Source organism: Vigna unguiculata, chromosome 3 (genome assembly GCF_037176805.1).
Source record: "Vigna unguiculata cultivar grain cowpea cultivar isolate G323 ecotype 2 chromosome 3, ASM3717680v1, whole genome shotgun sequence".
Taxonomy (NCBI): Eukaryota; Viridiplantae; Streptophyta; class Magnoliopsida; order Fabales; family Fabaceae; genus Vigna; species Vigna unguiculata.
In genome coordinates this window covers 52,236,633-52,251,199 of record NC_140794.1, presented here as the reverse complement: position 1 = coordinate 52,251,199, position 14,567 = coordinate 52,236,633, and positions in this window count along the sequence as shown.

Below are 14,567 nucleotides of genomic sequence, written 5' to 3'. Positions count from 1 at the left end.
AGCAAGACTATGACTACAATACTATTTATCTTTTAATGTTTTCAGATAATAAATTCAATATATATATATATATATATATATATATATATATATATATATATATATATATATATATATATGTGTGTGTGTGTGTGTGTGTGTAATCTCGCTACGTGAGTTGGTATGATTATTCTAGATCAGAAAATAATATGACAAGTTAAGTAAGATCTTGCTTATGATAGATATATCACAGGCCAAATTTTCAACCATTTTATTAAAGTGAAATAAACGCAAAGTCTTTTGTAAACCTAAAGACATTCTCTCCCCTAAATTATAGAAACATTTTCTCACTCCTAAAATTTTACAAACCAAAAGGGGACAAAGTATATTCTAATCTCATTTTGAATTTGTAAAGCAATCTCCATTAGTCTTACTTAATCAACTTTAATATTATATTTTCGTAATATCATGTTAGTTCAGTGTGGATTTCTTCTCTATCGTTAACTGAAACATCAACGGAAAAAAAAAATCGAAAAGGGCAGGTCACTGAACTTGAGACAAAGGAAATGCATAGAATACTTTGAATAAAGTTTGATGATTATTAAAACAAATTAAGCAAATAATTTATTTATTATAAAAGAGTTATGATAAACAAAATAAGTCATCTTAAATAAAAAATAGTATACTTTATCACATGATTTTTATCATATAGCAATATACATGTTTCACGGACGAAAAAGGAACAATAAAACTGAGATGCCTTTTCATCATCAACAAAAGAAAACGTGAAAGAGCAACTTAATAAGAACATTTTGTTGTTAGCTTAATTCAGAATTATTCCATGAATCCGCTTCACATGCACTAAACAACAACACAACGTGGTGTACCAAAAACATTAAAATAAAACAACGAAATAGAATATCGTGCATTGGAAAATGACATATGAATTATAGCAATTATAATCAATGAATGTTGACAAAATGTAATGTTACATATCTTTTCACCTATTAGTAAATTTATTTTCTCTATATCCATTTGTATGACAAGATGATAAAGTTAAGACCTGAATATTAACATGACATAACATTTAACATTATGAATCATAAAGACAAGAAAAAGAAGGATAAAATACCTTTTGAGTTCCAATTTTTGTCAAATTTTGTCAAATCAGTCCTAATTTTATTTTTGTGCTCAAATAAGTCTTGATTTTCGTTAATTTTGTTCAATTAGGTCTTTTTTTTCTAACACCGTTTAAATTATTAACGGCCATGAACAGTGACGGTCATGTGTCACTTCGTGTTTTTTTTTTTAACTTTTTTTAAATGTCCACGTGTTAGCAGTGCATCACGTGTCAAAGTCAATGTTTTATATTCAATATAGTCTCTATATTTGTAATTTTTGTTCAATTTAGTACCAAATTTGTCCCTTCAAATTGAAACCAAATTTAATTTTTATATTAAAATTCACATTTTAAATAAATATTTTTATATAATATATTAAAATTCACATCATTATAATTTGTATACAAAAATTAAACTTGCTCTCATCTTCGAGTGGGACAAAATTTTCAATTTTAATTAAAATTGGGACTAAATTGAACAAAAATAACAAACATGGGACCAAATTGAATATAAAACATTAACTCTAACGTTACACGTGGACATTTTAAAAAAATTAAAAATTTTTAAAAAATAAAAAATAAATAAAAGCAGAAGTGACATGTAGCAGTTACTGTTCATGGTCGTTAATGATTTAAACGGTGTTACAAAAAAAGAACCTAATTGAAAAATTGACGAAAATTAGAACTTATTTGAACACAAAACAAAATTATGACTGATTTGACAGAACTTGACAAAAATTTGGACAAAAAATGTATTTTAACAAAAAATGAAAGTACATTATATTATCTTAAAACTATCAATTATTAAAAATAAAATTTGATATAACATAATTAATTCACATAAAGTGAATTAATGACATAATTACTGCATTGTTTTTCGGTTTTCTTTCGCTGCATTATTTGAATTAAATTGTTGCACAATTATAACACATTAATTAAGAAGCAACTAGACACGGTTTATTTGTCTCCACTCATTATCATTTACAACTTACTTATTCTCTCTTCATATCAATGATAAGAAAGTTACACTAGCAATAATATTATATTTATAAATATTATATTTATATTTCTCCTTCACCAAGTTTAACTAAAGTAGTACATCATCTTGTTAATGTAAATCAAAGATTTCTGCACTATTTTTTTTAACCTTTTCATTGAAGAATTTCTTTTTCTACATTTGTTTCATAAAAATTAAACTTCGCCCCATAATTTTTAATCTAAAATTTGTGTGTGACTTATATAACTTCTCTACTTTAAATTTAGATTCATGTAAATATGATTATAGATTTTCCTTGGTGGAAATAGGTCATACAGAGGAACTTTTCTCAATATGATATATCCACTAAAAGCTTATTTAATGTTCAACAAATTTTCAAAACAAAAATAAAAGTAGAAATAAGAGTATAATTGAGAAAAAAAATTTATTGTTATCTTAAAATTAAAGAAATGATAGATAAAAACGAACACATTTTATTTTCTGAAGCGAATATATTATATAAGAACACAGAAAGCACTAAATTATATTTGTTTTATAAAATTATCGGTTCAAATAGAAGTTAAATATTAAATAGAAAAAACGGACATGATGATACGATGTTTTATATAACTCTTACTTTAATTTACTTCTGAAAATATACTTTGGAAAATTTATAATTTCAATCTTTTTTATTTACAAGTGGATCATTTAATTAGATTTTTTATTGGTTATTCCACTCTATCAATTAATATTTGCAAATAAATTTAAAATAGAAAAATAAAATTATTGTACTTTCAAATATTGTCGGTGTAGTTGATGTAAGAAAAATTATTAATCGGAGTGTATCAAGACTTATACTATCGATGATTATGAATGTTACTATGATTAAGAACTTCAATGTTAAAAGGAAGGATATTCTTTAACTTGTTATTTAGTTAAAATTTGGGGAAATGATAGAATTCATAAATATCATTCAAGAGGCTTTGAAAGTACTTCCTGAGAGACCATATGAAAATTTAAAAATTCTCAAGGTTTTGGTAGATAAAAGAGTCACAATCAGGGGCGGATCTTAGTTATTGTATAGGGGAGGGGATCGATGGCCCCTCCAACATTTTTTCACATTGTTCATTACTTTTATTTTTTAAGATATATAATATATAATAATATACTTTTAGTTTTTTAATATATAATAATATATTTTTTTGTTGTTTTAAAATATGAGTATTCAAAATATTATTTTTCTTAGAGTTAGAACTCACTTATTATTATTTAATATTTTTTTTATTAAGTTACCAATATCATTTCAAAAGAAAACTAGTTTAAATTTTTAATTTCACTATTTTATTATGGATGCTCTTGACCATTTAAATTTGAAGAATTTTGTCAACTATATTTGAGTTATGTCAATCTTTTGACAAAAGATAGGAAGTACATTTTACTTAAACTGAAATATTTTTTTTTTCTAATAATGTATTGAAAGAAGATTTCAAAACGAAATAAGCGATAAATTCCATTCACAAGATCAACGACAGATCTTAGACAATAATTTTAGGGGAGTCAAAATAATACACTCAAAATTTATATTAAATATATTTAATTACTGTTACTAATACAAATAAATGTCCTACTAGCCAATTTCCTATAGAAAATATAACGAAAAAGTTTAATTTTGATTTAATTATTGATGAATTCAAATTGAAAGAAAATAAATATCTACCTATTTGATATAAGTGTTTTCTCTTATAGATATAATTATATTAAAATACATATTTATTTTTTTGTATTAATGACAATGATAAAATATATAAATTTTAAAAATATTATTTTGGTTTCTCCGAACTTAATTGTCAAGATCCACCACTAATTACAATGAAATGAGTTTGAATATCGATTTATTAGTAAATAATTGTTTTTGAGTGTTGAATTGTCACAAAAGAACTTTATATAGGAATTGAAACTCTCAAGGATAAAAGATTTTTATTGAGGAATCAAAATGGTTTTTCTTGGAGATGAAAAATTCATCTATCCCATCTTAGAAATTTACAAATTCTTAATCAATATGTTAAAAAAATGAAATTGAACGATATTATGAGCAAAACTAGGTAACATAAATATTATTAGAAATTGATTATAATTGATTTAATAGAAATAATATATATATATATATATATATATATATATATATATATATATATATATTAGTTATTGTGATAATAAAAAAATAGTGAAATTGTCCATCAATATTTATTTATTGAAATTTAATATCAAAATAATAAGATGTTATAAAGAATATATTGATTAAAATAAATATTATAATATAAAATCATCCTAAAGCAAATTATTATCAATATCTTTATGTCGTAAAAAGTAAAAAAAGAAACTGATATAAATATTAATAATAAAAAAATGAGGTCACATGGAGAAAGAAATGTAATAAAAAATATTAAAAATTATAATAAAAAAAAGAAATCTAGAAGGTGGCGTTTTAAGAAATAGAGTAGGAGTTGTTGATGAATCTAATATTTGGGATGAGATACATAATATACTCGTGTGAAAGATAATTTTTTAAGTCATAATTTAACCTGATTAAGTATTGTGACTGAGTCACAATTCTATTAAAAAGAAATGAGATGTTCAAACTTTATTAATAACTAAATATGTAGACGAAGACATCGAAAGCTAAAAATATAATAAGGAACTATTCTAATTTGGAGTAGGTTGTCAATTAGGATAAAAGAAAATTAAGATTTTAATTTTCATGTATATTTGTCATAGGTTAGGTGTTAGTCTTGGGTAGAAGTTTTTAATATTATCTTTTAGAAGTTGTTGAATTGTAAACGTGAAGATATCTGATTTTTTTTTTTATCTTTACTAATATCAGCATAATCACAAACATTATCACATGTATTTTATAAATATTTATAAACTGTTTAAATTTTAAAAGTAACAATTTAAAAATTAAATTGAAAAATTATATATATATATATATATATAAGTATAGATAAAATAAATTTTAGTTCATAATAAATAATATTTTATTATGAGTAATTATTTAAATTTTAAAAAATAGTTATTAAAATGATAAAAGAGTAAATAATTTTTTTATAATAAATAATTATTTAAATTAAAATAAATAATTACTAAAATAATAAAATAAAAACTAGTTTTTTTATTATAAATAATTCTTTAAATTTAAAAAATCGTAGTTAAGAGAATAAAATTATAATAAATATGTCAAAATATTCGTGTACATATCCTTTCCTTTTAATTTTTTGTAAGTGATTAGAATATATTTTATCTCAACAGTTAAAGGCATTTCAAAGATTTGATTCAGGTATTAATATAATTCATCTTTTAATTGGTTTAAAAATATTAAAAATGAAAAAAAAATGAAAAACTATTTAGAAAATACTATCTAAAATTAAAAAAATAATTGTCAAAAGTCAACAAATCATTTTCCTATTGTATACTCAGTGGGTGTATGATTTGTGAAGATAATGTCTCATGTTGAGTCATGTTGAGTGTTGAAAGATAAGTCCTCTGGGCGATACAAATGGGGTTTAAAATTATGAGACAACTTATAAATTTAAGTTCATTTGGATCGGAAAAAGAAATATCAATTTTTTTTACGTATGATCAATTTGAACTCAATTTATTTAATGAGTTTGAATTTTATTAAAGGTGAGTTTATCTATAATGTACTAACAACAATCTTTTTATTATTTTTATTGTTATTTTTTATAAATTTTTATTATAATAATTGACAATTTAATATTTTAAAAAATTATTAGAATAATGTTTAAAAATGTTTGAATAACTTTGATGTTCAATTTATTTGTTTGTTAATCATGTCCATTGACAATTTAATTTTTAAATAGAATCTTTATAATAATATTTTGTGATAAAATAGATGAAGACTATAGTGTTATACAAAATGAGTTAAATTAATTCATTTTAATTGTATTATAATAAATATATAAAATAAATTAAAGAAAAATAAGATATTTTTAAATTAGTCAAGTGAATCAATCTAATACTAATTTTGAAGTGGATTTACGTAGATTACAAAATTTTTAATTCATTAAAAAATAATTGCTTGAACTAAATTATTTTTAACTCAATCTTATTTTTAACTCAACCCCGATATCTCATTTTGACACCTATATTTCTGGGTTAAATTGTTATGTGTTACGATCTCAATAAATATAATTTAAGCACTCAACCTAGGTTAGGAACAAACAACAACTAATAAGTGGAAACAAAAACAAAGAACATGCATAAATAAAGATAAAACACAACTTTGAGATAATTTGAATAACAAACCAAATAAAGAGAGAACAAATGAAAACAAAAAATATAAATACAAAAAAAATAATTGATAGAGAATTTTGGACAAAATTTTAAACAATGAACACCAAAAAACCAGACACCAAAAAAGTTATATGTTTTTTTATCTATAAATTATTATAAAAAATTGTGTTGTATTTTGTTTTTAAACTAAATTATAAAATATTTAGTTGCACTTCATGAAACTAATGTAAAACATCATTTTCAATAAGACGTGTACGTTGAAACAAAATATTTTATAATTTACTTTAAAATTAAAATACAATTTCTTTTTTATAATAATATAAAGACAAAAATGTATTTATCTCTAAAGTAAATGAAATCTTAACTTTTTTGAAGAAAAAAAAAATGAAAGATTCATAAGACATTCTCTATTAATTCTTCATACAAATTATTATTTTTTTTTTTCAAAATTAAAATTTATGACTGTATATTTCTTGTAAATTTATTATTGGCATTCAACTTACGTGAAAATGCAATGTAAATGCCTTATTATGGTGTCATTGAATAAACCATAATATTGCAAAAATAAATATATTAGTATATATTATTGATTGTTTTTGCTGATATTTAAATAAAATTAAAAAACATCTAATATATTTCTAATTTCTCGAAATTTAGTTTAAATATTTACAAAAATTTAATATGTTCACTCTCATTTATAAAAAAATAAAAATAGGTTTAATCTCCCGAAAAAACAAAAAATATATTAAACTTTTGGAACTAAAAACTAAATCCTAAAATAATTTGAAAGACTAAAATATACCGTATCAAATTAAAAAAGAAAAACAAAAAGTGGAAAACCTATGGTTATATATATCGCGTTGTCGTTTTTTCTTTCAAAAGTTTTATATATTTTTTGTAGTGATGGCAAGCCTGTGAAAGTGTATGAAAGTAACTTTAAGAAATATTTACTCAGAGAGAAGGGAAAATGTGATCTCCATCATTTTATCCAGTAGCGACGATGAGCATCACTCATTGCGACCAACTTTTTCATCATTTTTAAACTTGTTACATTAAAAGTTCTTAAAAGGAACTGTTGAGAAGAAAAAAAAAAAGCATATCTAGCGTTACAGTAGGAAAAAAATTTACAGATACTTTTTTTTTTATTATATATAACTTTACAGTCACAAGAAAGTCAAATGTGATTTCATGAAATCAATAATCTAATGACTAAATAAAAAAATATTGTGCAACTGATATACTTCAATAGTTTATGGTTTTTGTAATTAAAAAGTACAAATTATTGCATACCCCACGGCAAATATGGTCGTCGTAGTGATGTGAAGATTGTTTTTAAGTTAAAAAGTAGGAGAAACTGTTTTTGGCATAATCATTTCATCCGCATTATTTTAATGAAGGTTTATTTTGCCTAGAAAAAAGAATCTAATAAACAACAACTAAAGGTTCACAATGTTGGGAGGTTCTGACTTTAGTCAAATTGATTCAGTGACAGCGGGTCCAAATACTATTTTTAATTTCATTTCTAATCAACATTAGGAGGTAAAATGCGGGTTGATTTGATACGTTTTGGTTAGTACATATTTGATTTAAAAAAATGAAACATAATAGATTGGTAAAGAGAGTGGGTTAATGTTAAAATAATTTGTACTCGCAGGTATATGTGAATAAGACTTTTAATGGGTAGAAAATGAATATTAAAAATGGATATCTGCAAATCACAGATACGAATATTTTTTATATTCGCATGTTAACGGAACGACTACGAGTATCATAGCATCTGTACTCATGGATATCTGTATATGCTATACTCTAATTTAAATTAAAAAAAATGATTAAAATATTTTTGAATGAGTTATTTTTTATTAATTGGTTTTACAAAATCTCTATTTATTTGTAAAATGTCATTCAATATTATTTAAATGGGTTATTTACACTTTGTTTGAAATTTATAAATGTTATGCATTATATTTTTATTTAAATTTATAGTTAAAATTTGTTGTTAAATATTAAAATTTTCTTTTTGTAAATACTTGTGAGTACTCATGGATATCCGTGGATATTAAAAAAAATATGCAAGTACCCGCATAACGGATACCCACACGGATATAGGTACGGGGCAAATATTTATCTAACGGGTAGGGTATGGGAGAGCTACTACTCGTACCTTACCCGCTCCGTTGACATCCCTAAGCACAATAGTATCAGATCATATTGTTTAATTTTTTTTAAGAATTAAATTTTAAATTTAAATTAATTTTATAAAATTGGATTGTAAGATGAGATTTGTATTTATTTATATACTGTAAATATTTCTTGTTTTTAGTTGATATAAAATTTCTAACATTTTTTACATAATATTAAGTTTTTGGGTTTGTCCAAGCTTTAGAAGATTGAAAGAAAAAATCAGTGGTATATGACCCATGAAATTATATTATGAATTAATTTATAATGGATAACTTGTAGTGTAATGTCTTATAATTTTATTTAAATGTTTTTTAAAATATAATTATCCTTCTTTTTTCTTTGAAAATTTGTTTTCGATTTATAGTATAGGAACATTCTTCAATTATTATCATATAATATCTTATAACATGTGAATTCAATATTAACAGAGTCATGATAATATCTTTTCAAATTATTATTTAGTACATAATTTACGACCTTTTAACACAGTGTTTTCTTATCGGAAATAACTGCATTCATATTATATCACATGAAAAAAATCAAAGTAGATTATGGGCATCTACCCCTCATTCTACTAAGTCTCACATCATAAATTATACATTTTGATCTTAATTATTAATTCAATTTCAATTCAACATAAATTATAAATTTACTCACTCAAAAATATTCCTCTCTTGCTTAGCGAGCACACAAACTTGGCAAGGCAAAGTTATGAGTTTTTAAAACTAAGGGTTGTCCAACGAGCCCTTTCACTCGTCCAACAAGATACTTATGGAGATATACTAGTCTAACTAAGATTTTTCTCGCTCAACACCAATCTTCTATGAGCCTTTTAGAGTTTTATAAAATGAATTTTGCTTAGTGAAGAGATTGACTCACCAAAAGACTAAGTACTAAGTTAATACTCAATAAATTCACTTAACTAGACATGGTTCACTCAATTTCCAAGCCATTATGAGCTCTCGAGTTTTTAAGAAAATAAATTTTGCTCAACTTACTCGTTCAACAACTTTAAACTTTAAGAGCTTTATTTAAAGGCTCGTTAAATGAATAAAGTAACTTAAGCTCTTTGGATTTTTAAAACTTGAATTTCATTCATGAATGGATTGCTCAACTAGTGAGTCTACACAATTTGGTAAACTTGATAAATATATCAACCTATCAAATTGGCTTCAATTGAGTGTTCTTATCTCTTTCACATACCACAACTAATGTTTTTGACTCTAAAACATTTTGTCACCAAGCCAATTTGATCAAACTAATAGATTAGGATTATTTCTAAATAGGCTCATGCTATACATCACTTCCATTTACATGGAAATTTTATTAAAAAATAAAAATAAAAGAATCACAGGGGCTACATCAAACCTAAGATAAATTACATCACACACATAGGCAAAAGATATCTATTATGAATAAACCAAGTATAAATGTGAATGGTTAATAGTAAACTCATGATTTCCTTCATGAAAATAATTCCATAATTTGAACTTCATATACATGTAAAACACTTTTTTAGATATTCATGCTTTGGAGGATTTAATATGACTTAATTAGTCGGAAGGTACCCACTTTCGTTTTAATGTTTTAGTTTGGTCACCGCTTTTAGAAAAGTGTTAATTGCGTCTCAACTTTTGAAAAAGTGTTTCAATTAGGTTCCTTTCAGAAAAAAAAAATATTAACGCTATTAATGGCGTGTCAAATGTCAGTCTCTTTTTTTTCATTTTTTATTTTTTTAAAAAAAATGTTTTTTTTGAATTTTTTTTCCCCACGTGTCAGGTCCCTGATGTGACACGTGATACTATCAATGTCAAGTTGTAAGGTACTAACACGTGTTAGTGTCACTGCCAAGTGTCATCTTGATTTCAATTTAGTTCCCACATATGTCTATTTGTTTCAATTTAGTCCCCACATATGTCCTTTTGATTCAATTTAGTTCCAATTTTTTTTCTCAAAATAGAGAAATATTGTTTTTAAGAGTCAAAAAATGAAGGTCAAAATATAATTTTCCTTTTGAGAATGACGTTATAACATATTATATTTTTCTTAATTGTTAACCCATGTTTTGTTATTCATAACTTTTACAACTAAATTTTAATATAAATATTAATACTTAATTTTGTAAGTCATTTTTAATAACAAATATCAATATAACATTTATATAAATAATAAATTTTGTATTAAGGGAGAGACAATATTTCTCTATTTTGAAAAAGAAATTGGGACTAAATGTATGGACTAAATTGAAACAAATAGACATATGTAAACAGTAAATTGAAATCAAGACAATGATCCTTGATAGTGACACTGACACACGGCAATACCTTGTCACGTGGCACTGACATTGTCTAGTGGCACACCAGGAGCCTAACACGACTTGGCAAAAAAATATCAAACTTTTCTTAAAAAAATTTTAAAAAATGAAAAAAATCATAGACCATGACACGCTGTTAACATTAAATCCAATAACATTGAATATTTTCTTAATTATGTATGAACAAGTAATTTGATTCAACAGATTAAGAATAAACAAGAAATATCCATATCAAATTTCAAAGGTTTATTGTTCCGTATTTATATTAATATTAGAAAGTGTAATAATGCTGATAAAAAAAAGAAAGAAAGAATAATAATAATAATCTCAATATCATTGAAATAATTGTTTTTTTCATGTTTCAACCTAACTAAAAAGAACTTCTCTATTTTTTCATCTTTGTGATCTTTCTCATTATTGTCTACATATATTTAAACAATGACAATCAATTTGAAAGAAAAATATTACAATAAAAATAGTGTCAATTAAATTATCTCAAAAAACGTACTTTCAACTGGAAATACAAAAAATACAAGGGACACTTCCTGCACTTATTAAGGACCAAGAATCAATCTAGACATAAACCTAGTAATAAGAATGTTTAATGAATCCCCCCAGTCATTAGAGAGATGTTTCAAGAACATTGACTATTAATTTTTCACTATTCCAACACGCGCGTTTAATTTGAAAAATTAAAAATTCAAGCTAGTTTATTTATGTTAGAAAATGATTAAATAAAATAATACTATTAATAATACAATAATAATTATTAGAATAATAATAACACAAAGACATAAAAAAATATTAATGAGATCCAACATTTCTTGTAACCAATGGCAGATCTTACTAACATTGTTGGAGAAACCAAAATAATACATCCAAAAAATTTATACATTTAATTATTGTCACTAATACAATAAAAATGAATACATAATTTAATATAATAATAACTAAAAAAGAAATCACACATATTAAAAGATTCTCAAAAGAAAATTTGTTGATAATCAAACCACACTTAAAATCCAGTTATAAAAAACATACAGTACAATATTTTTTTCTTCTATGTTCATAAAATAAAAAATTAATATACAAGAGACTCATTAAATAAATGATTAAACTAATATTTCACTATCAAGTAAGACAATAACGAATTATCTTCTTCTTTATTTCTTTGAGAATGGAAAAGAACAGTTGAGAGATGAGAGCAAAAATAATAGATTTTGTTCTCTTCAGAAACAAAAGAAGACAGGTGAGGATGAGAGATGAGAACAAGTTGTAAAAGACTCAAGCCATAATGCAAAAAAAATAATAAATATATATATATATATTGATAAATCTTTTTATTATTTATTTTTTATCATGTTTAATTTTATATTTTATTATTTATTAACATTAATAATTATGTTTATAAAAGAAATAAAATATTTGATTTAATCATCATTAATTTGTAATATATTTTTTAATATCTATAATAAAATATTTTATTTAATCATCATTAATTTGTAATGTATCTCCTAATATCTATAATATAAAAAAAAATTAAAATACCAATAATATGGGGGGCATGACCCTCTTGTCACCACAATGCTCCACCACTGCTTGTAACAATAATAGATAGAAAGTCAATAAGGAAAATAGTATAAATATCTTGGGTTAAGGCACACAGAACACTGTCCTTAAAGAGAAAACGCCTTATTGCACATGATAAAACAAAATCATATGCGTTTCTCTCCCAAAATACAACAACCTTCGAGTGCATCGAATGATCTTTGAACCTTATCAACACTAATGTCTTGAAAATTAATCGTGCCTATCTCATATTTATTTTATATTGTTCATATAGGCACTTGAAATTATTAGAACTTAAAAAACTCTTAACTCAATATTTCAAACATTTATAATACGTATTTTACAATATTTTCTATATACTTTAATAAAAAATAATCATTTAAAAAAAAAAGTCTTTAAAAGTTTAATTGATCTACTCTTGAATTTAGTCTATATTTTAACTACAAGGAGGAATGAAACTCGTGATGACAATTAAAAAAAAAAAGCAATTACAATTAGAGATCGCAAATAAACTCGCTCGCGTAGGTATTGTCCGAACTTGTCCCTGTTTTGACGGGGAATCCCCGCATTGATTGGGTATGAGTATGAGTATGGAAAATCTTCGACTTTTTCAATTGGGTATGAGGATGAGATGTATATATATATCCCTGTCATAATACCTGTCCCGTTATATCTTTGTTCCTGTCTAAATTATTAAAATATTCGTAATTAATTAAGTAACCCTATATATATATATATATATATATATATATATATATATATATACTTTCTATTTTTTTGTTTCTTCTAATTATTTGGTTTGTCATGAAACTCATTCGCATCTCCACTATATTTCTCATCTTATCATAACTTTATGTAATTATGTTAAAATGATGTATGCCAATTAAAAAAATTTTATGTCTCACATTTGAATATTTCTATTATTTTTTAATATTATTATTTATTGTATATTTTCCTTTCATGAGAATGTTTAATACTCTCAATTTAAATGTTTAATTGCATAAACATTTCATTTAATACGTAGTATAAAAAAATATTCTTTGCTTATTATTATTAATGTTTGTTTCATTTAAAGTACTCTTTTGTTTCGCTAAAATATTTTTTGTTATTTCTCAACCATTAAGTATATATCTTGATATTTGAAAAGTTTTCTTAGATATCTAAGGTATTTGTCATATTATCATACACATAATTATACATTTGTTTTTCTTTGAGTGATTTCTGTCAATAATCTCTCAAATTGTTTCTAAGACACACATTTGTTAATTTTTTAATATTTTATTTGTTATTTATTTTCATTATGTAGAAATGAATTTCAATATATTTTATCTAATAATTTTTTATTTTCTAACTCATTATCAATCATATTGTAATTTTTTCTTTATAATTGTATAAATAACTTTTATAACTTTTATTTACTACAATATAAAAGTTTAATGTAATTGCCATGAATATTTTTTTATCACCATCCAACATATATTGCAGTTTAAAAGATACAAGATATATGTTAAAATCTTACTATTATGTTTATTATTTGTTCTTTGTGTCATTTTGATCAAGTGATGTATTATAACTTTTATTAGTGTATAAAAAGAGATTCATTAAAATTTTAAAAATTGAAGTAAACAAACATTTAAAATATATTTTAATTTGAATATTTGTTTTCCTGTTATAATTTTTTTAAAATATTTTTAAATTTTATCAACTATGTTTCATTAATGTTTGCAAATTTAATAAATGTTTTGGTTCTAATGAAATTTTATTTGGTATTCTAATCTAAAATATAAACAATTATAATTTATTTCAAAGTATTTGATATCGAAGAAACAATCATCCTCCTAATATTGAATATTTGATAATATTATGTTTCCTTTGACGTATTTTTTTATTATTTTATAAAAATTAATTAAAATTATTATTGAAGTAGTAAGAAAACGGGTACGAGTATGAGTACGAGATTAACCCGTTACCCGATGGGATGAGAATGAGACAAAAATTTGATACCCATTGAGTTTGGGTATAAGAATGCAGATGAATTTTTTCTACGAGAATAAGTATGAGATAACAAGACGTGTCCCGTCCTGCTCCGTTGTCATTCTAATTATAATGTAATA